The following is a 20,127-nucleotide window of genomic DNA, read 5'->3' on the forward strand; positions in this document are numbered from 1 at the left end:
TAGATTAACCCCGCCGCCGAGCCGCCCCGCCGTGAACCGCCCCCCTCCGGTGCCTCTGCCCCGACCCAAACCCTACCGGAGAACTCCCCGCGCCCTCCCCGACCTCCCCGACCACTCGGATTGCCCCAGAGCCCCGCCAGTCGCCCGCGCCCCTCGTCTCCGGCGAGCCCTCCGCCGCGGGGACGAGCGCCGCCGCCCCAGCTAGCCGTAGGGGAAGCCCAGGCCGGCCACCCGATCCCCACCGTCCATCCCAGATCGGGCGGCCTCGTTTTAATTTGTCCAAGCCTAATCCTGGCCGTCCGCCGGAGATCCAGCGGCCCAGGCCCGCTTCCCCCTCACCCCGTCTCTCTGCCGTTTGGGCCCAGCCTGTCAGCCCGCCCGCGCGCTCGCTCTGCCCGCTCGGCCCCGCTTGCCAGTCGCCCGCGCGCCCGCGCTGTCCGCCCGGCCCCGCCTGTCAGCCGCTCCCGCCGCCGCGCGCTCGCGCGCCCGCCCGCAGGATCTAATCCTGGCCGTTCGCTTTAGATCTGACGGCTGTAGGCGCTCGATACCCCTTCGCCCGCGCTTTTTCTTAAAGAGACCCCCGGTTTTCTGGAATTTGAACCCGCCGTCCCTGGTTTCTCGCAGTTAAGTCCCTGGCCCTTTTATTTAATTAAAAATAAGTCCTTAGGGTATAATTTTAACCCCTAAACTTGTAAAATTCATAACTTTGTCATATGAACTCCAAATTAGGTGCTTCAAATTGCAAAATGTTCATAATATTATTATCTATCTGTTTATGCAATGTTTCCCTGCTGTTTCCATGTATTAATTAATAGCTAATCACTAGGATAGGATTAAGACTATTGAAACCTCATTTAGGATAATTGGAAATAAGTAGACTTTAATAAAAGTTGGATTACTTAAGTTTGTGGACTTAAACACTTAAGTTTAGAAACTCAAACCAGATAATTATTTAATCCCACCACCAACTTAGACCTGATTAGTGGATAGTGAATCACTTTTGTGTAATCCTCTACCCCCAGACCTAGGGAACTTTAGAGTGCCTATCCCTTTTCTGTTATGAACATGTGACCTCTCTCTGCTGCATATGTTTGGTATTTTGTTTTTGTTTGTTATTTTCCCAAGTGCATAGTGTGAATGATTGCTTTACGTAGACAACGAGCAGTCTGTGTTTCCCGAGGCAGTTGCAGAGGAAGTCCCTGATCAGCAGTTTGGTGAAGGCAAGTGTCCTCTGTCCCATTATGTCCTATTCATTTATAACTTACTACCCCGCACTACTTACTTGAAACCTAAGGATTGACTAGCTTTACATTTTACTTTATCCTTGATGACCTTATGGGCTATTATGGTTAGCACTTTGCTATTGCTTTAACATAATCAATGAACATGATGTGACTATTTATGATACTGTTATCCTGATGATGTTGATGATCTTGTGATACTCTAGGGGGCTCAGGCTGTTTCCTGAGTACCTCTCCGTAAGGACTGGTTCGTTGAGAGACCACCCGGGATAACAGTGCAACCATGAGGGTGAAATGGGATGCCCTTAGCTGATTAATTGGATGAACTAGAGGTGTAGTTGCTTAGCCGTCGTGCCGTCAATGGGGTCCAGGCACAGTGCTTGCTCTGCCAAGGCTGAGTGCCGAGGTTCTTTCGTTTTGCTCTTTGTTAGTCACTCTCCTGCGGGGAGGGGTACTGTGTTTATCAAACTGGAGAAACCTAACGGGCAGCTATGACCTCTAGGGAATCTTTGTAAAAGCTACGTAGTGATGCCCTGCCGGACCACCTCGGTAGTGGTCAATGGGGACTAGCTCTCCCCGGGTAGAAAGGGAATCATGACTCATGGGTAAAGTGTGCAACCTCTGCAGAGGGTAGTGAAACTGGTATATCAGCCGTGCTCACGGTTAAGAGCAGCCTTGGGATCCTCTTTGATTAGAGATACAGATGGTTCGAGATACAATGGTTATGATATGGTTTTGGTTCGACTATGATGATGATGTTCCTCGATGAGGAAATGGTTTACGGATTGGTTAATGCTAAAATCTGGCTTCTACTAATGATAAATACTTGACCAACTAAAAGCAACTGCTGGAGCCTAACCCCACATAAAGCTAGTCCACCTCAGCCAAACGGGACATTTGCTGAGTACGTTGATGTGTACTCATCCTTGCTTTACCACAAAACACCAGGTTGTCCGCATTGTAACCACTGCTCAGGAGAAGGCGAAGCCGTGGAAGGAGACTTCCAGGAGTTTCAGGACTACGATGAATTCTAGGAGTGGGTTGGCGGCAACCCCCAGTCAGCTGCCTGTGGAGGCTTTATCTTTACTGCGTTTCGTTTAGCACTTTGATTTACCTGTTAAGACAATGTCTATGTGGATGTCTATGACTCTATGATGTAATAAGTACCCTTTTATGTCATTATTCGAGCATTGTGTGATGATGTTCATTTATGTAATCGCTGTGTACGTGAGTTCTGATCCTGGCACGTACATAGTTCGCATTCGGTTTGCCTTCTAAAACCGGGTGTGACATAAGTGGTATCAGAGCCAATGCTGACTGTAGGACCGCTGACCTAGAGTAGCACTGGTCGTACTAAGGACTATTGACCCTTCCCCTCACCTTGACCTCTGTTGTTACTTCAAAAGTCGGTCACCTCGACCAACCCTATGTTTTACTATCTATCTATACTATACCTTGTTAAAATTTTATCTTATTCTGTCTTTGGTTTATTCACTTGTCATATTAGTTCTGCTCTTACTCTTGTGCTTACGGTGTCTTTTGTAGATGGCTCGTCTTAGACACACTGCACGTAAGTCGGTGATTCCTTTCCTGCCGTCTCGACTGGCGGAGCGTCCTCTGCACCGCACCGTGTCCGGTCAGTCGAGTCACCTGGAGAGGCTGCACCACCGTCTGCGTGAGGAGCAGGAACGCCGGCGACAGCACGGAGAGCAGCAGGGCTCTTCCTCCTCACCCCAGCAGGAGGTGGAGACCGTGAGGCCCCGTTCCTCTGTTGCCCAGCTGGAGGCGCCCCTTGTTCCACCGCGGGACGTCCCGGCTGTTGGAGGAGCTACTGGAGGAGACCCCGACGACGACGACTCGGCCCACAGCACGGAGTCTTCTGAGCCGCAGGAGGCGGAAGGATGGGTCGCCCGACCCATCACCCGTGACGCCGCTCGCGGTTGTCACTTCCACGACGCACTCGACACCTTGCTGCGCCAGGCTTTCGACCGGCACACCTGGTCGATCGAGTATCGTTGTGTATTCTACCAGCACAGTCGCGGGAGGTACCCGGACCGCTGGGAGGCTACCTGCCTAGTTCGCCGTCCGGAGGATGACCTCCGGGGTGCGGAGGCCGTTTCGGAGCACTATTCCATCTCCGAGAGGGACACTGCAGAGGCGGCTATGCAGGATGCAGCACGGCGTGCACTCTCTCAGTACTGTTCTTTGTTCGGTGGCGTGGCCGACGGTCTTAACCTTCGGTACTACCCCCGCCGCCCTACTGGCAGTACCGAGAGTGTGGTTGTTTCACCTGTTGGTGAGGCTAACCCTAGGTTGAGCAGCACAGTCAACCTAGTCGCAGTGCTTAACACGAAGCTGGATCACTCTCTGGACGAGCTAAGCAGGGCTCGAACGGAGATTGCGGAGTTGCGTGCTGAGTTGGCAGAGCGCCATCACCAGGAGGGTGGTTCTCCCGCACCTGTTGGGACTCAGCACCCATACCGCTCACCGCCACGTGGTCACCACACTTATGGTTCCCCTGTCTGTAAGACCAGGATAGATTTGGATCCTTAGGTCGTTAGCGTCGAAGTTTGTAATAATTCTAAGTCAGATGTCTCAGTCTTAGGTAGTCAGTTTAGTTTGCTTATCAGTTGCTTCCATTTAGTTTAGTTTGCTTATCAGTCGCTTGCATGCTTGTTATGATGAACTTGTGTTGGATTTGGATCTTTGTAATGACTGTAGCCAACATGTGGGTTTCCACTGCAGTTTGGCTTAGCTAGTAATATTAATGAAGTCAGTTGTTTAGTTGGGAAGCCATTTACTCTTACTTTCCTTTCTTATCTGAGAGGCTGTATTGAATCATGAATGAGGATCAGTGAAGCTCTTTGTTCACTCAGTGTCATGAAGAATTCTGTATTCTCTTTTCTTATGCTGAAAGATTGTAAGATCAATGCTGATGTATGAATGTCTTCCACAGATGTCTGACAACAGGCGCCGATGCAACAGGCGTGCTCAGCTAGAGCAGCATGACCAGCAGGAGGAAAATCAGAGGCAGCCTCCCCCACCACCCCCGATGTCAGTGGAGCAGATGTTCTTGATGCAGACCCAGGCAGTGCAGGCCATTGGACAGACTCTGGCAGCCATGCAGCACGCTCAACAGCAGCCCCAACCCCAATTGCAAGTGCAGATGCCCCAGATGCCACGAGATAAGCGTGGTGAGTTCATGAGAGGGCACCCTCCTACCTTCGCCCATTCTGCTGACCCCATGGATGCAGAAGACTGGTTGCGCGCAGTGGAGAGGGAACTGCGCACCGCCCAATGCGACGACAGGGAGAAGGTTCTGTATGGTCCCCGCCAGCTGAGGGGAGCAGCCCAGTCCTGGTGGGAGTCCTACCTCGCCACACATGCTGACCCCGAAGCCATCACTTGGGAGGAATTCAGCGAGAGTTTCCGTCGGTACCATGTGCCAGAGGGACTGATGATCGTGAAGAAGGAGGAGTTTTTGGCTCTGAAGCAGGGACCCCTGTCTGTTAGTGAGTACAGAGACAAGTTTCTGCAGCTGTCTCGTTACGCACCTGAGGATGTCAACACTGATGCCAAGAGGCAGTACAGGTTCATGAGAGGTTTGGTGGATCCCCTGCATTACCAGCTGATGAATCACACCTTCCCCACCTTCCAGCACCTGATCGATAGGGCAGTTATGACTGAGAAGAAGCGTAAGGATATGGAAGATCGGAAGCGCAAGATGAGTGGACCCCAGTCCGGAGGCATCAGCCGTCCACGTTTCTCAGGCAGTTCATCTCAACAAGGCAGACCTGGTCACCCACAGGGATATCAGAATCAGAATCAGCGTCCGCATCAGCAGCAGTTTCAGAGGCAGTACCCACAGCAGCAGCAGCAGTATCGTCAGCACAGCCAGCAGGGAGGTAATCAGTATCAGAAGCAGAACAACCAGGCACCTCGCCTTCCTGCCCCAGCAGCGAATCAGAGCAACCAAGCAGCCCCAGCACAAGGAGGAGGCAGAGGATGTTTCCACTGTGGAGAACAAGGCCACTGGGCGATGCAGTGCCCAAAGAAGTTGGCGCAGCAGCAGACCAACCCCAATGCTTCAGCAAAGCAAGGTGTACTGCAGCCGGCAGCAGGCAATCGTAGCCAAGCGTACAACCGTGGAAAGGTGAACCACTTGGAGGCCGAAGCGATCCAGGATGCACCAGACGTGGCAGTAGGTATGTTCTCAGTCGAATCTCATCCCGCGAAAGTGCTATTTGATACTGGTGCAACTCATTCTTTTGTCACTGCAACATGGGTAGAATTGCATAGCATCTCAGTAGAGGCAATGATGCCACCCATGAGGATTAATTCGGTTGGTGGCAAGGTGCAAACAGATAAAATATGTTCAAACATAATGGTGGAAATAAGGGGGATAGGATTCCCCAGTGACTTAATAGTAATAGACACCCCTGGGATAGATGTTATTCTAGGGATGAACTGGTTAATGAAGTATGAAGCAAATGTTAGTTGTGACAAGAGGACCATAACATTGAAATCCCCGTCAGGAGAAGAGGTAGTGGCCGAGCTAAGGATGCCTAAGTCAGAAGAGGGAGTCTGTCATCAGATTTCGGTTGATAGTAAGGAGCCCAACCCGCTCGAGGCTATCAAGGTTGTGTCAGACTTTCCGGATGTGTTTCCCGAGGAGCTAACGGGCATGCCACCCGAGAGAAAGGTTGAATTTGCCATAGAGCTTATCCCTGGTACCGCCCCCATTTCAAAGAGAGCCTATCGAGTGTCTGGACCAGAATTGGTGGAACTCAAGAAGCAGATAGATGAGATGCTAGAGAAGGGTTACATCAGGCCAAGCACCTCGCCTTGGGCCGCTCCAGTGTTGTTTGTAGAGAAGAAATATGGTACCAAAAGGATGTGCATGGACTACAGAGCCCTGAATGAAGTCACTGTCAAGAACAAGTACCCCCTGCCGAGGATAGAAGATCTGTTTGACCAGCTCAGAGGTGCCAGCGTATTCTCGAAGATAGATCTGAGGTCAGGTTACCATCAACTCAGAATCCGACCCTCGGATATACCGAAGACGACATTCATCACCAAGTACGGGCTATATGAGTTCACGGTTATGTCCTTTGGTTTGACAAATGCGCCAGCCTTCTTTATGTACCTGATGAACAGTGTGTTCATGGATTATCTGGACAAGTTTGTGGTAGTGTTCATCGATGACATTCTCATATACTCTCAAAGTGAGGAAGATCATGTGGAGCATTTGAAGATGGTATTGCAAAGGCTTCGAGAGCATCAGTTGTATGCCAAGCTGGGCAAATGCGAGTTCTGGATTCATGAAGTCTTATTTCTGGGTCACATCATAAATCAAGATGGGTTAGCAGTGGATCCAAAGAAAGTAGCAGATATCCTAAACTGGAAAGCACCGAAGGATGTTCGTGGGATCAAGAGCTTCATTGGAATGGCCGGATACTATAGGCGTTTCATTGAAGGCTTCTCAAAGATTGCTAGGCCAATGACAGCGTTACTAGCGAAGAAAGTTGAGTTTAAGTGGACTCAAAAGTGTCAGGAAGCATTTGAAGAACTGAAGAATGGATTGACTACAGCTCCTGTGTTAGTCCTGCCTGATGTTCACAAGTCATTCTCAGTGTATTGCGACGCTTCGTACACCGGATTGGGATGTGTGCTGATGCAAGAAGGGAGAGTTGTAGCGTACTCATCTCGACAGCTGAAGATCCATGAGAAGAATTATCCCACACATGACCTGGAATTGGCAGCAGTGGTTCATGCTTTGAAGACCTGGAGACATTACCTGTATGGGCAGAAGTGCGACATCTACACAGATCATAAGAGTCTGAAGTACATATTCACCCAGTCAGAGTTAAACATGAGGCAGCGAAGATGGTTGGAATTGATCAAAGACTATGAGTTGGAGATACATTACCATCCGGGCAAAGCCAATGTTGTTGCAGATGCGTTGAGCAGGAAAAGTCAAGTCAATATGTTGGCCTCGCACCCAATGCCATATGAGTTAGCCAAGGAGTTTGACAGACTGAGTCTCGGTTTCCTGAACAGTACGCAAGGAGTAACAGTGGAATTAGAGCCCACCCTAGAGCGGGAGATCAAAGAAGGGCAGAAGGATGATGAAAACATCAACAAGATTCGGCAGCTGATCTTAGGAGGAAGAGGCAAAGACTTTCGAGAGGATGAAGAGGGAGTAATATGGTTCAAGGACCGATTGTGTGTTCCCGACCTCAAACCTATTCGGGAACTGATCCTCAAAGAAGCTCATGAGACAGCCTACTCCATACACCCTGGAAGTGAGAAGATGTACCAGGATTTAAAAAGGAGGTTTTGGTGGTATGGTATGAAAAGGGAGATCGCAGAATATGTCGCCATCTGTGATAGCTGTCAGAGAACCAAAGCAGAGCATCAGAGGCCTGCCGGATTGTTGCAGCCATTGCGGATTCCTCAGTGGAAGTGGGATGAAATCGGGATGGATTTCATAGTTGGCCTACCTCGTACCCGGGCCGGTTATGATTCCATCTGGGTGGTTGTGGACCGCTTAACAAAGGTGGCCCATTTCATACCTGTGAAGACGACATACACCGGAGCAACGTTAGCTGAGTTATACATGTCACGGATAGTCTGCCTTCATGGTGTGCCGAAGAAGATAGTATCAGATCGAGGAACGCAGTTCACATCTCATTTTTGGCAGCAGCTACAAGAAGCGTTGGGCACCCATTTGAACTTCAGCTCAGCTTATCACCCGCAGACAGACGGCCAGACTGAAAGAACTAACCAGATCCTAGAAGATATGTTGAGAGCCTGTGCGTTGCAAGACAAGTCAGGATGGGATAAAAGGTTACCTTATGCAGAATTCTCCTACAACAATAGTTACCAGGCCAGCTTGAAGATGTCACCGTTTCAGGCACTCTACGGACGGAGTTGTAGGACTCCGCTGCACTGGGACCAGCCTGGAGAGAGACAGGTGTTTGGCCCCGACATCTTGCTTGAAGCCGAAGAGAATATCAGAATGGTTCGGGAGAACCTGAAGACAGCCCAGTCAAGGCAGCGAAGCTATGCGGACCGAAGGAGAAGAGAACTGAGTTTTGAAGTGGGAGACTACGTCTATCTGAAGGTGTCACCTATCAGGGGAGTCAGAAGGTTCGGAGTCAAAGGCAAGCTAGCACCCCGGTACATCGGACCATATCAGATTCAAGCCAAGCGTGGAGAAGTGGCCTACCAGCTCGACCTACCAGAGAGTTTGTCAGCAGTGCACAATGTGTTCCATGTATCGCAATTGAAGAAGTGTCTGCGAGTACCAGAAGAACAGTTGCCAGTGGAGGGTTTGGAAGTCCAGGAAGATCTGACATACATAGAGAAGCCAACACAGATTCTGGAGTTTGCAGACAGAGTCACCCGGAGGAATACCATCAGAATGTGCAAAGTCAGATGGGGTCACCACTCTGAGGAAGAAGCAACCTGGGAACGAGAAGATGATCTAAAAGCCAAATACCCTGAACTCTTTGCTGACCAACCCTGAATCTCGGGGGCGAGATTCTTTTAAGGGGGATAGGTTTGTAACACCCTGAATTTGGGGGTATAAAATTTCTTTGCTCATATTCACAAATTCAGGTGTTACTCCCTTTTCTCATCCTTCCTAATTCTTTTCTCTCTCATTTCTATAGGAGCTAAGTGCTTATTTTACTTGTAATTATAGTCTATTATGTTAAACCCTAAGGGAGTATGAATTGTTGCATCATGTTGAACCCTAGATTTCACTTTTGTTTGGTGCATAATTCTCAAAAAGGTCTAATTTGAATTTGGGGCTCATTTGAATTTGAATCAAATAGAATAAATAAAAGAAAAGGGAGAAACAATTCGGAATAAGAGAAAAAGGTAAAGCAGCCCAACCCAGCCGCCCCCTCGGCCTTTCGGCCCAGCCGGCCCATCTCTCGCGCGCGCGCCTCCCTCCCCTCCTCTTTCTGCGCAGCGGGCCCGGCCTGTCGGCGCGCCCGCCTTCCGCGCACCCGCTCCGTTCTCTCTCTGCTCGCCCGGTCCCACCTGTCGGCGCCCGCTTTCCCCACGCGCGCTCGCTCCCTCGCTCTCTCTCTGCTCGCGGGCCCGGGGTGTCAGCCCCGTCTTCCTCGCGTAACCGCCGCCCGAGCTGCTCGCGCCCGCCTTCCCCGCGCCCACGTCGCGCGTGGAACTCGCCCCACCTCGCCCCTGGCCACTTGAGCCCCGAACCCCACTCGCCCTCACCCCCTTCCCCATTTGCGCCCCAGTAGACCCTCTCTCCCCCTCGCTGCGCGCACGCAGAGCGCCGCCGCCATAACCCCCGCCGTCCCGAGCTCGGTTCCCCGTCGCCGTTGGAGCTCCGCCGCGCCCTTTGCCCCGGTGAGCTCCGCCCCGACGTCCGCAACCCGGGACGCGCCCCAATTCCCTCTCCCCCTCCCTATTTCTCTCTGCCCGCGCTCACCCGTCGTTCGCCGTGCAGCCGCCACCGTCGACCCGAGTCTCCGTCGCGTCCCCGTCGCCGCCGAGGAGTCCCCGGAGCCCGCCTTGAGGTAACGGACCCCTCCAGCCCCTATCGCCCCTTGTTCTGCTCTCTGTTGCGCTTGATTGCTCGCCAGAGTAGATTAACCCCGCCGCCGAGCCGCCCCGCCGTGAACCGCCCCCCTCCGGTGCCTCTGCCCCGACCCAAACCCTACCGGAGAACTCCCCGCGCCCTCCCCGACCTCCCCGACCACTCGGATTGCCCCAGAGCCCCGCCAGTCGCCCGCGCCCCTCGTCTCCGGCGAGCCCTCCGCCACGGGGACGAGCGCCGCCGCCCCAGCTAGCCGTAGGGGAAGCCCAGGCCGGCCACCCGATCCCCACCGTCCATCCCAGATCGGGCGGCCTCGTTTTAATTTGTCCAAGCCTAATCCTGGCCGTCCGCCGGAGATCCAGCGGCCCAGGCCCGCTTCCCCCTCACCCCGTCTCTCTGCCGTTTGGGCCCAGCCTGTCAGCCCGCCCGCGCGCTCGCTCTGCCCGCCCGACCCCGCTTGCCAGTCGCCCACGCGCCCGCGCTGTCCGCCCGGCCCCGCCCGTCAGCCGCTCCCGCCGCCGCGCGCTCGCGCGCCCGCCCGCAGGATCTAATCCTGGCCGTTCGCTTTAGATCTGACGGCTGTAGGCGCTCGATACCCCTTCGCCCGCGCTTTTTCTTAAAGAGACCCCCGGTTTTCTGGAATTTGAACCCGCCGTCCCTGGTTTCTCGCAGTTAAGTCCCTGGCCCTTTTATTTAATTAAAAATAAGTCCTTAGGGTATAATTTTAACCCCTAAACTTGTAAAATTCATAACTTTGTCATATGAACTCCAAATTAGGTGCTTCAAATTGCAAAATGTTCATAATATTATTATCTATCGGTTTATGCAATGTTTCCCTGCTGTTTCCATGTATTAATTAATAGCTAATCACTAGGATAGGATTAAGACTATTGAAACCTCATTTAGGATAATTGGAAATAAGTAGACTTTAATAAAAGTTGGATTACTTAAGTTTAGAAACTCAAACCAGATAATTATTTAATCCCACCACCAACTTAGACCTGATTAGTGGATAGTGAATCACTTTTGTGTAATCCTCTACCCCCAGACCTAGGGAACTTTAGAGTGCCTATCCCTTTTCTGTTATGAACATGTGACCTCTCTCTGCTGCATATGTTTGGTATTTTGTTTTTGTTTGTTATTTTCCCAAGTGCATAGTGTGAATGATTGCTTTACGTAGACAACGAGCAGTCTGTGTTTCCCGAGGCAGTTGCAGAGGAAGTCCCTGATCAGCAGTTTGGTGAAGGCAAGTGTCCTCTGTCCCATTATGTCCTATTCATTTATAACTTACTACCCCGCACTACTTACTTGAAACCTAAGGATTGACTAGCTTTACATTTTACTTTATCCTTGATGACCTTATGGGCTATTATGGTTAGCACTTTGCTATTGCTTTAACATAATCAATGAACATGATGTGACTATTTATGATACTGTTATCCTGATGATGTTGATGATCTTGTGATACTCTAGGGGGCTCAGGCTGTTTCCTGAGTACCTCTCCGTAAGGACTGGTTCGTTGAGAGACCACCCGGGATAACAGTGCAACCATGAGGGTGAAATGGGATGCCCTTAGCTGATTAATTGGATGAACTAGAGGTGTAGTTGCTTAGCCGTCGTGCCGTCAATGGGGTCCAGGCACAGTGCTTGCTCTGCCGAGGCTGAGTGCCGAGGTTCTTTCGTTTTGCTCTTTGTTAGTCACTCTCCTGCGGGGAGGGGTACTGTGTTTATCAAACTGGAGAAACCTAACGGGCAGCTATGACCTCTAGGGAATCTTTGTAAAAGCTACGTAGTGATGCCCTGCCGGACCACCTCGGTAGTGGTCAATGGGGACTAGCTCTCCCCGGGTAGAAAGGGAATCATGACTCATGGGTAAAGTGTGCAACCTCTGCAGAGGGTAGTGAAACTGGTATATCAGTCGTGCTCACGGTTAAGAGCAGCCTTGGGATCCTCTTTGATTAGAGATACAGATGGTTCGAGATACAATGGTTATGATATGGTTTTGGTTCGACTATGATGATGATGTTCCTCGATGAGGAAATGGTTTACGGATTGGTTAATGCTAAAATCTGGCTTCTACTAATGATAAATACTTGACCAACTAAAAGCAACTGCTGGAGCCTAACCCCACATAAAGCTAGTCCACCTCAGCCAAACGGGACATTTGCTGAGTACGTTGATGTGTACTCATCCTTGCTTTACCACAAAACACCAGGTTGTCCGCATTGTAACCACTGCTCAGGAGAAGGCGAAGCCGTGGAAGGAGACTTCCAGGAGTTTCAGGACTACGATGAATTCTAGGAGTGGGTTGGCGGCAACCCCCAGTCAGCTGCCTGTGGAGGCTTTATCTTTACTGCGTTTCGTTTAGCACTTTGAATTACCTGTTAAGACAATGTCTATGTGGATGTCTATGACTCTATGATGTAATAAGTACCCTTTTATGTCATTATTCGAGCATTGTGTGATGATGTTCATTTATGTAATCGCTGTGTACGTGAGTTCTGATCCTGGCACGTACATAGTTCGCATTCGGTTTGCCTTCTAAAACCGGGTGTGACACGGCCTTGGTTGTTCATCCTCCTTGTCTTCATTATTTGTATCTCCCCCTTGATTATTGCCGTCATCTTGAGGGGGCTCATCTATTTGATCTTCTCCTTTATCAATTTGAACCTCGTCCTCCTTTTGGGTTGGTGGAGATGCTTGCGTGGAGGAGGATGGTTGATCTTGTGCATGTGGAGGCTCTTCGGATTCCTTAGGACACACATCCCCAATGGACATGTTCCTTAGCGCTATGCATGGAGCCTGTTCTTCACCCATCTCATCAAGATCAACTTGCTCTACTTGAGAGCCGTTAGTCTCATCAAACACAACGTCACACGAAACTTCAACCTGTCCGGAGGACTTGTTAAAGACTCTATATGCCCTTGTGTTTGAATCATATCCTAGTAAAAAGCCTTCTACAGTCCTAGGAGCAAATTTAGATTTTCTACCTCTTTTAACAAGAATAAAGCATTTGCTACCAAAGACTCTAAAATATGAAATGTTGGGCTTTTTACCGGTAAGGAGTTCATATGATGTCTTCTTGAGGATTCGGTGAAGATATAACCGATTGATGGCGTAGCAAGCGGTGTTGACCGCCTCGGCCCAAAACCGATCCGAAGTCTTGTACTCATCAAGCATGGTTCTTGCCATGTCCAATAGAGTTCTATTCTTCCTCTCCACTACACCATTTTGTTGTGGAGTGTAGGGAGAAGAGAACTCATGCTTGATGCCCTCCTCCTCAAGAAAGCCTTCAATTTGAGAGTTCTTGAACTCCGTCCCGTTGTCGCTTCTTATTTTCTTGATCCTTAAGCCGAACTCATTTTGAGCCCGTCTCAAGAATCCCTTTAAGGTCTCTTGGGTTTGAGATTTTTCCTGCAAGAAGAATACCCAAGTGAAGCGAGAATAATCATCCACTATTACAAGACAATACTTACTCCCGCCGATGCTTATGTAAGCAATCGGGCCGAATAGATCCATGTGGAGTAGCTCAAGCGGCCTGTCGGTCGTCATGATGTTCTTGTGTGGATGATGAGCACCAACTTGCTTTCCTGCTTGGCATGCGCTACAAACCCTATCTTTCTCAAAATGAACATTTGTTAGTCCTAAAATGTGTTCTCCCTTTAGAAGCTTGTGAAGATTCTTCATCCCAACATGTGCCAGTCGGCGATGCCAGAGCCAGCCCATGTTAGTCTGAGCAATTAAGCAAGTGTCGAGTTCAGCTCTATCAAAATCTACCAAGTATAGCTGACCCTCTAACACTCCCTTAAATGCTATTGAATCATCACCTCTTCTAAAGACAGTGACACCTACATCAATGAATAAACAGTTGTAGCCCATTTTGCATAATTGAGATACGGAAAGCAAATTGTAATCTAATGAATCAACAAGAAAAACATTGGAAATAGAATGGTCAGGTGATATAGCAATTTTACCAAGACCCTTGACCAATCCTTGATTTCCATCCCCGAATGTGATAGCTCGTTGGGGATCTCGGTTTTTCTCGTAGGAGGAGAACATCTTCTTCTCCCCTGTCATGTGGTTTGTGCACCCGCTGTCGATGATCCAACTTGAGCCCCCGGATGCATAAACCTACAAAACAAGTTTAGTTCTTGACTTTAGGTACCCAAATGGTTTTGGGTCCTTTGGCATTAGACACAAGAACTTTGGGTACCCAAACACAAGTCTTTGACCCCTTGTGCTTGCCCCCAACATATTTGGCAACTACTTTGCCGGATTTGTTAGTCAACACATAAGATGCATCAAAAGTTTTAAATGAAAGACTATGTTCATTTGATGCATTAGGAATTTTCTTCTTAGGCAACTTAGCACGGGTTGGTTGCCTAGAGCTAGATGTCTCACTCTTATACATAAAAGCATGATTAGAACCAGAGTGAGACTTCCTAGAATGAATTTTCCTAATCTTGCTCTCGGGATAACCGACAGGGTACAAAATGTAACCCTCGTTATCCTGAGGCATGGGAGCCTTGCCCTTTACAAAATTAGACAATCTTTTAGGAGGGGCACTAAGTTTGACATTGTCTCCCCTTTGGAAGCCAATGCCATCCTTAATGCCAGGGCGTCTCCCACTATAGAGCATACTTCTAGCAAATTTAAATTTTTCATCCTCTAAGTTATGCTTGGCAATTTTAGCATCTAGTTTTGCTATATGATCATTTTGTTGTTTAATTAAAGCCATGTGATCATGTATAGCATCAATGTTAACATCTCTACATCTAGTACAAATAGAAACATGCTCAACGATAGATGTAGAGGGTTTGCAAGATTTTAATTCTACAACCTTAGCATGTAACATGTCATTCTTAGTTCTAAGGTCGGAAATAGTAGCATTGCAAACATCAAAATCTTTAGCCTTAGCAAGCAATTTTTCATTTTCATTTCTAAGGCTAGCAAGAGTAATGTTTAATTCTTCAATCCTAGCAAGCAAATCATCATTAACATCTTTAGGATTGGAAGTGAAAACATTACAAACATGAGAATCAACCTTAGCTAACAAATTAGCATTTTCATTTTTAAGGTTGTCTATTGTCTCATGGCAAGTGCTTAGCTCACTAGATAGTTTTTCACATTTCTCAATTTCTAGAGCATAAGCATTTTTAACCTTAACATGCTTCTTATTTTCTTTAATGAGGAAGTCCTCTTGGGTGTCCAAGAGATCATCCTTTTCATGAATGGCACTAATCAATTCATTAAGTTTCTCCTTTTGTTGCATGTTGAGGTTGGCAAAAAGAGAGCGCAAATTATCTTCCTCATCACTAGCATTATCATCACTAGAGGATTCATATTTAGTGGAGGATTTAGATTTAACCTTCTTTTTGCCGTCCCTTGCCATGAGGCACTTGTGGCCGATGTTGGGGAAGAGAAGTCCCTTGCTGACGGCGATGTTGGCGGCGTCCTCGTCGTCGGAGGAGTCGCTAGAGCTTTCGTCGGAGTCCCACTCCCGACAAACATGGGCATCGCCGCCCTTCTTCTTGTAGTACCTCTTCTTTTCTTTTCTTCTCCCCTTCTTGTCGTCGCCCCTGTCACTGTCACTTGATAATGGACATTTAGCTATAAAGTGACCGGGCTTACCACACTTGTAGCAAACCTTCTTGGAGCGGGACTTGTAGTCTTTCCCTCTCCTTTGCTTGAGGATTTGGCGGAAGCTCTTGATGACGAGCGCCATTTCCTCATTGTCGAGCTTGGAGGCGTCGATTGGTTGCCGACATGGTGTGGACTCCTCCTTCTTTTCCTCCGTCGCCTTGAATGCGACGGGTTGAGCTTCGGATGTGGAGGGATCATCAAGCTCGTTGATCTTCCTTGAGCCTTCGATCATGCACTCAAAACTTACAAAATTCCCGATAACTTCCTCGGGGGTCATTTTAGTATATCTAGGATTACCACGAATTAATTGAACTTGAGTGGGGTTAAGGAAAATGAGAGATCTTAGAATAACCTTAACCACTTCGTGGTCGTCCCACTTCTTGCTCCCGAGGTTGCGCACTTGGTTCACCAAAGTTTTGAGCCGGTTGTACATGTGTTGTGGCTCCTCCCCTTTGCGAAGCCGGAACCGACCGAGCTCCCCCTCGATCGTCTCCCGCTTGGTGATCTTTGTGAGCTCATCTCCTTCGTGAGCGGTTTTGAGCACATCCCAAACTTCCTTGGCGCTCTTCAACCCTTGTACTTTGTTATACTCTTCTCTACTTAGAGAGGCGAGGAGTATTGTTGTCGCTTGAGAGTTGAAGTGCTCGATTTGGGCCACCTCATCCTCATCATAGTCTTTATCCCCTACGGATGGTACCTGTGCACCAAACTCAACAACATCCCATATACTTTTGTGGAGTGAGGTTAGATGAAATCGCATTAAATCACTCCACCTAGCATAATCTTCACCATCAAAAGTTGGTGGTTTGCCTAATGGGACGGAAAGTAAAGGTGCATGTTTAGAAATGCGAGGGTAGTGTAGGGGGATCTTACTATACTTCTTGCGCTCTTGGCGCTTAGAAGTAACGGATGCCGCGTCGGAGCCGGAGGTGGATGGCGATGAAGAATCGGTCTCGTAGTAGACCACTTTCCTCATCCTCTTTTTCTTGTCACCACTTCGACGCGTCTTGTGAGAAGAAGATTTCTCCTTCTTCTCCTTGTGGTGAGAAGAAGATTTCTTCTCCTTCCCTTTGTTGGAGGAGCTCTTCTTCTTCTCCTTCCTCTTGGTGCAGGACTCTTCCGATGAAGTGCTCCCGTGGCTTGTAGTGGGCTTTTCGCCGGTCTCCATCTCCTTCTTGGCGTGATCTCCCGACATCACTTCGAGCGGTTAGGCTCTAATGAAGCACCGGGCTCCGATACCAATTGATAGTCGCCTAGAGGGGGGGGGGGGGTGAATAGGGCGAAACTGAAATTTACAAATATAAACACAACTACAAGCCGGGTTAGCGTTAGAAATATAAACGAGTCCGCGAGAGAGGGTGCAAAACAAATCGCAAGCAAATAAAGAGTGTGACACGTGGATTTGTTTTACCGAGGTTCGGTTCTTGCAAGCCTACTCCCCGTTGAGGAGGCCACAAAGGCCGGGTCTCTTTCAACCCTTCCCTCTCTCAAACGGTCCTTCCGACCGTGTGAGCTTCTCTTCTCAAATCAAAGCCAGGAACAAAACTTCCCCGCAAGGGTCACCACACAATTGGTGCCTCTTGCCTTGATTACAATGGAGTTTTGATCACAAGAACAAGTGAGAAAGAAAAGAAGCAATCCAAGCGCAAGAGCTCAAAAGAACACGGCAAATCTCTCTCGCTAATCACTAAAGCCTTTTGTGGAGTTGGAGAGGATTTGATCTCTTTGGTGTGTCTAGAATTGAATGCCTAGCTCTTGTAAGTGGTTGAGAAGTGAAAACTTGGACGCAATGAATGGTGGGGTGGTTGGGGTATTTATAGCCCCAACCACCAAAAGTGGCCGTTGGGAGGCTGTCTGTTCGATGGCGCACCGGACAGTCCGGTGCACACCGGACATGTCCGGTGCCCCCGCCACGTCATCACTGCCGTTGGATTCTGACCGTTGAAGCTTCTGACTTGTGGGCCCGCCTGGATGTCCGGTGCACACTGGACATGCACTGTTCCTTGTCCGGTGCGCCAGTATGGGCGCGCCTGCCTTCTGCGCGCGCTGCGCGCGCATTAATTGCGTCGCAGGTAGCCGTTGGCGCCGAATAGCCGTTGCTCCGGAGTTGCACCAGACAGTCCGGTGCACACCGGACATGTCCGGTGAATTATAGCGCGAGTGCCTCTGGAAATTCCCGAAGGTGGCGAGTTCGAGTTGGAGTCCTCTAGTGCACCGGACATGTCCGGTGGTGCACCGGACACTGTCCGGTGGCACACCGGACAGTCCGGTGTGCCAGACCAGAGGTGCCTTCGGTTGGCCCTTTGCTCTTTTGTTGAACCCACTCTTGGTCTTTTTATTGGCTAAGTGTGAACCTTTAGCACCTGTATAACTTATACACTAGAACAAACTAGTTAGTCCAATTATTTGTGTTGGGCATTTCAATCACCAAAATTATTTAGGAACTAGGTGTAAGCCTAATTCCCTTTCAATGATCATGATTCATATATAATATAACGCCCAAAACCAGATAGAGCAATAGCAGAACTACCCAATAGTTCATTTTTATGCAAGGCGTAGGGTGAACAAAACTAGGTAACCTATTAGTTCCCATCAATTTAACCTAAGCATGCCACGATGCTTATCAGAAACATAAATATTATTAGGTCAAAGATTGTGATTAAGGACACAACTTGCCTTTTTGTGCAACACCAGGTACTTATTTAAGTTTAGGCTTTAGGTTCCTCGAGACCTCTCTTCTACTCATAGCAATACATGCAAGTAAGCAAATAATGGATACAATAATATTACACCAAAGATAGAAATAAACCACACAATAATATTTTACGCGTCTCTACGAGATCGTAGGTTCAAGAACCACAGAAATTTGAGTTAAAATGTAAGAGTTATTGATTTTATAAGATTTTACATTAATCTTTACATTAAAAATAGATTTTCAAAATTTCTTTATTAAACCGAAAAGGCTAGGACTACGACACAAATCCGATAAGGCTTAGGGTTTACAAAAGGGAAATATGCCCTTGGGCCATTTCTACCTGTTTTGGTGATTAAATGCTCAACACATCACTATGAAATAACACTCCTCATATGAGCACAAGTGTTTGTAAAGCAAATTGAGGAATATAAGAAAAAGCACCTTTGGGCTTGAAAGTGGGCATACTGCAAACCTATATGGTTCAAAGTGATAAAGGTATGTTTCTAGTACTTAGTCAATTGTTTTAAGTACTAATCATGTTTGTCTAAGTGCCATGAATCATCTAAAGTCAAGCCAAAAGAAAACAAAGAGAATTGGCACAAAAAGAAACAAGTTGTGGTGCTCTAGGCAGCACCGGACGGTCCGGTGTCTGTATGGCCGAACTGATCGCTCTCGGGCTCAGCCAGGCCCCGATGGCTATAATTCACTGGATGGTCTGCGCGAAGCTCTGGACAGTCTGGTGTGAGAACAACCAATGGCCACCAGCCACGTCAGCCTGCTCTAATTTTCAAATGGAGCACTAGATAGTCCAGTGCCCCCACCGGACAGTCCGGTGCCCGTCTGAGATGGAAAGTGACAAATCAACAATTCTTTGACAATTGTAGTGTGTAGTGTCCAGTCATCTACCGACATGGAAGGCTGAGAGCTTCCAAATGAAACTCCAATGGCTCCTAGGTCCCTTGAGGCTATAAAAGTACCCCTAGGTGCCATGGAGCAACATCCAAGCACACTTTGAGCACACTACAACTCCAAAACTCCGCGACCATGCCTTCGAAGTGTACTAGAGAGATTTGAGCATTTTTCTTGAGTCGTTACCCTGTCGTTTTGTTGTTGCACTCTCTTCTTCACATTTGCGCGTGTTGTTGCTGCGTTGTGCTCTTGTGTGTGTATTTTATTACCCTCCTCATTCTAGATTTGATTGTGATCATTTATGTATGTAAGTGCAATCAACCCTGACTGAGGGTTTTGGTGATTAAATGACAAACAAACAGAGTCTCTAACAAGTTTGCTCCTAGTATGTATAAAGTTATCTTAAAGATAGGAGGAGCACAAATTCCATATGTATACAAATGGAAAAGCACAACAGATTAAAAATCTACATCATATGGCGTGATTCAAGTGCTTGTGAACAACGACAGTTTAAATTTTACAATTCTTGAGTCTTAGGATTCACTGTGCAATTAAGAGGAATCCACAAAATTTGAGTAAGTTGTTGTGATGAGCTCAGTCTAAATCTCTTCAAATCCTCCAAGAAAACCTTTATTTTGATCATGAATGCTCTTGGAAAAACTACTTTTATTCCCCACTCATACTTCCCCAAGGTTCTGTTTAGTTTTCTAAAAACCAGCTCAGCCAGTTTGAAAACCAGCTCAGCCAGTTTTTGAAAACCAGCTGAGCCGGTTTTTGTACTGTTCACTTTTTCTGCCATTCTGCTATGTCAGCCAAAAATTTGTGCGCAACCTTTTGAAAACTGGCTTAGCCGGTTTTGACTATGGTCCACCTACCAGCTGAGCCAGTCACTGAACCGAGAAACACTCTGGCAGAAACCGGCTCAACCGGTTTTTGGTCAGAAGAGTCCAACGGCCACCAGCTTTTGGGGGTTCCTTTATATACCCCTTTACACTCTCTCTCTTCATTCACTGCTGCCCATCAACGAATTCTTGGCTGACCTACACTCAAACAAGAGCATTCAT

This window comes from Zea mays, chromosome 3 (assembly GCF_902167145.1).
Source record: "Zea mays cultivar B73 chromosome 3, Zm-B73-REFERENCE-NAM-5.0, whole genome shotgun sequence".
Taxonomy (NCBI): domain Eukaryota; kingdom Viridiplantae; phylum Streptophyta; class Magnoliopsida; order Poales; family Poaceae; genus Zea; species Zea mays.